This window comes from Cavia porcellus, unplaced genomic scaffold (genome assembly GCF_034190915.1).
Source record: "Cavia porcellus strain 051 isolate PalLab524CR breed Dunkin Hartley unplaced genomic scaffold, mCavPor4.1 scaffold_7, whole genome shotgun sequence".
NCBI classification, from domain to species: Eukaryota; Metazoa; Chordata; class Mammalia; order Rodentia; family Caviidae; genus Cavia; species Cavia porcellus.
In genome coordinates, this window is record NW_026947490.1 from 52,456,168 (window position 1) to 52,459,999 (window position 3,832).

Here is a 3,832-nt window from a genome sequence, read left to right on the forward strand (position 1 = left end):
GAGGAAAACCCATGAGACCCATGATGGCACTAATGGCGTCTCTATTAGCCATCACGTAACAACAACAATAAAATTGAAATTTATTTTAGATTCAGCTACAGAAAAGAGCAGTCATGTGGCCCTAAAGGACTAGAATATATTGTTTAAAAGTGACAGTCTATCCTCCAATGAATTTAATCACAGGATAGAATTCTGTAAGCACAACAGGAACATGGAACCATTTGGAGCAAGGGCCACATAGTGGATCTGGAATAACACCACAAGAAAGTCATTCAGGAAGAGAGTAGAGCCCTGCTCAATGAGATACCAAGAAATGGAATTGATTGGGGAAGAAGAATAAAGTGACACAGGTGCTGGGGCAAAATACATAAATCCATGGAGTGAAATGGAAAGAAAAGAAGCAATTGTAGAGACCCGCATGTCCAGTGGCTTGAGGTAGAGGACTGGGTTTATTGTTCTTAAGTATAGATTAACCCAAGCCAACCACTGCTGCCTTTCAGTCAGAGAGGAAAGACTGCTGGGCTGGAGGTGCCAATAGAGGTCACAGGACAAGGTTTGTTGCCCTTATGTTTGTGTGTGTGTGTGTATTTGCATCTTCATAAAAATATGGAACGCTTCTCGAATTTGCGTGTCATCCTTGCATAGGGGCCATGCTAATTTTCTCTGTATCGTTCCACTTTTAGTATATGTGCTGCCAAAGCTATGCATGAGCTTCCTGAATGTTGGGAATTGTTTGCTCCTTCCTCCTCCCCAGAGAGACAATCACCCAGGCAGTTGGGTGCCCGACAGTAGTCAAAGCATCCTCTGAGGTTCACTTAAAAACCCAATCCTTCTGTCTCCTCAAGGCATCTAAGTCCCTGTGTAAGGGAGAATTGCTCCAGTAACTTGTTGATGGTAGACAATGATGGTTGGAGGATCAGACTATTCCCCGAACCCCCACCACACCCCACTCCCAGAAATGGTTCCAGAATTACGGATTCAAGGCACACATCTAACCAAGTGGTAACTTCAAGATTTTAAGATTTTAATGTGGTATGTCCTTTAGGGAAGGAATCACTTAGGGTGTTACCTCTGCAAAGCATTTCTTTGAATCTCCTCCTGAATGGGCTTGAGTACAAATACAGTAGATACAAGGCTTAAGAATGCGAGGTCCTGGCTGCATTGTGGATCCTAGAATGGCCTTGCCAATTGGAGCCATGGCTATGGGAAAATGGTGTAAGTACAGCAACGTTATTCAAGGAGTGATTATAAGATTACATCGGAGTAACTTTGAAGTGGTTATTGCAATTGATATTCCTAGGCCCTACGCAGGCCTCCAGAACCAAAACTCTCTGGATGAGGATGCAAGAATTTAGATTTTAACAAGATCCAGCAATACTTCTAATATATGTACCATTTCTACCCACTGGTGTCAATTTTAGTATTTTGGTAATTAATGTCAGTCCACTGGAAATGCGTGTGAGTCTGTTTGATACAACAGTGATCACCTAACCACACACACACAAACGCATGCAAACATGGATGGATGTACCCATGCACACAGAATGTGCCTGGTTGACCTGTCTTGCCTGATATCTTGGGCATGACTGCAACTTGCAAAAAGATCCAAAATGTGTAAATTTTGTTGTAAAAAAGAGAGGAAAAAAAGTGCTCTAAAGGACACAACTGCAAGTGTGTTTAGGTGTGCTAAGATAGATGACCATATTACTGATATTTTTTTGGATCATTGAACACGACTGTTTGCAGTCTCACTGTTTGAATGTCCACTTTGTATGCTTTAATCCTGTAACTTGAACAACTGTTTCTAAGATGACAATATGTAACCTATTAACTAGTGATTTCTTACCTTTTTTTTGTAATTCTGTATTACTTGTACCCTTATACTGTTTTGTTTTGTTGTTTTCTTTTTTCCCTTTAAATTAAAAATTAAAAAATACTTAACTGAAAAGATAAATTTAAAATAAAAAAAAAATAGATTAAAACATGAAGGAGAATAAAAAAAATCCAGCTGTCAAAAAAAGGACGTGCGTCCCAGGGAGAGCTGCTCTTGGATGATCACTCGTGTAATGGTACAGTGAACTTTAGAGGAAAAGATATTTATACAGGGAAGACCAGAGCTAAGCCAAGAAAGAAGATTGAGAAATGCTGAAGCTGGTGAGAGCCCAATGTGAACATTTTAATATCTGGAGTGCTTTTCTCATGGACTAAGGGGGAAAATATCAAGATTTTTCTACAGGAAACTCAACCCTTCAGTGAAGGATAGTGAATCTACAGGTTTTAAGAAGAAAATATGGAGAATGGATGGAGCTCTTAAGAAAGGGTGGTCACTCCACAATCACCTCTTATTCCAGGGTGTCACAGCAGAAAGCACAGCAGATGAATTGTTGAGAGCTGTGTCCAACAGACAGTGCCGAAGTGAAAGCCATTTTTCTTTCTGACTTTCTTTCTTTCTTTTTCTTTCTTTCTTTCTTTCTTTCTTTCTTTCTTTCTTTCTTTCTTTCTTTCTTTCTTTCTTCCTTCCTTCCTTCCTTCCTTTCTTTCTTTCTCTCTCTCTCTTTCTTTCTTTACTTCCTTTCTTCCATCCTCCTTCCTTCCTTTTTGCAGCACTGACAAACCCAGGGCCTCCACACACGCTACTTTCCCAGAACCCCCTTTTAAAACTTTTTATTTTGAGACAGGGTTTCACTAAGTCACTCGGTTGCCCAAGCTGGGCTCAAACTTGTGGCCCTCCTGCACAGTTCTTAGCAGCACTGAGGAGACAGAAGAAAGGCTGCCAGGCCAGTGCCAGGCAGGATACAAGGTCACATTTACACACAGGGAGCAGTGACAGTCAAATCTTTATGACCAGACCCATGTGTGAAATGTATATTATGTCGCAATTTATATTATGCCCCACCATAACACATATGCACACACACACATGTACACACACATGGACACCATTTATCTCACAGATGCATTTTATATATTTGTAAAAATCTCACGAAATAGCACTTACTGTGTTCAAAGCACACAGAATCGATACCAGACATCTTATACATGACTTTCTACCAAGCCAAACATCTGGCCACCAGGAAGCCTAGGATCCCACAGCCAGATTACCCTGATTCTGTCTTTCTTTACTGTTTTTATTTATCTCATTAAGATATAAGTGTTAGTCATGATTTACCTAATTAACTTCTTTTTTAAAAATTTTTATTTAGGGAGAAAAAGAAAAAAAAAAACAGAAAAAGGGTAAAGTTATACAGAATTTCAGAAAAAATAAACAGTAGGAAATCACTAGTTAATAGATTACATATTGTCATCTTAGAAACAGTTATTCAAGTTACAATATTAAAGCACATAAAGTGGACATTCAAACAGTGAGACTGCTAACAGTTCTGTTCAATGATCCAACAAAACTCAGTAATATGGTTATCTATCTTATACACTTAAATATACATGCAGTTATATCCTTTAGAGCACTTTCTTTTCCTCTCTTTTGTACAATGACAATTACACATTTTGAGTTTTATTACTTCCACAGTTCTTATTACTTTTTTTGAAGAAAATAAAACCAACTATGACATAACAAAACAGTCAGTCAAATCAAAAGGATGTAAATAATGTAAAATGTACATAATGTACATAATGTAAAAACAAAATACAAGGTGATCAACAATGGTTACCATAATGCCTCTTGCTATCTTAAAAAGAATTGCCTATATCATCAGTTATAATAAAATTGAACAAAACAGTAAAGAACAAAACCAATAAAACCAAAACATTGGAGACATTACAGGACTTCAAAAGACATAATGGTAAAACCAGAATGGGCATCATAATGAACCTT

General features: G+C 38.1%; 1 non-coding gene across 1 annotated transcript; it reads right to left on the minus strand.

Annotated features, from left to right (window-relative positions):
• Nucleotides 1-600: 600 nt before the first annotated feature.
• On the minus strand, nucleotides 601-703 carry LOC111756441 (U6 spliceosomal RNA). The gene has a single exon (XR_002790934.1). It is a non-coding gene; the product is annotated as a U6 spliceosomal RNA (small nuclear RNA).
• Nucleotides 704-3,832: the final 3,129 nt, after the last annotated feature.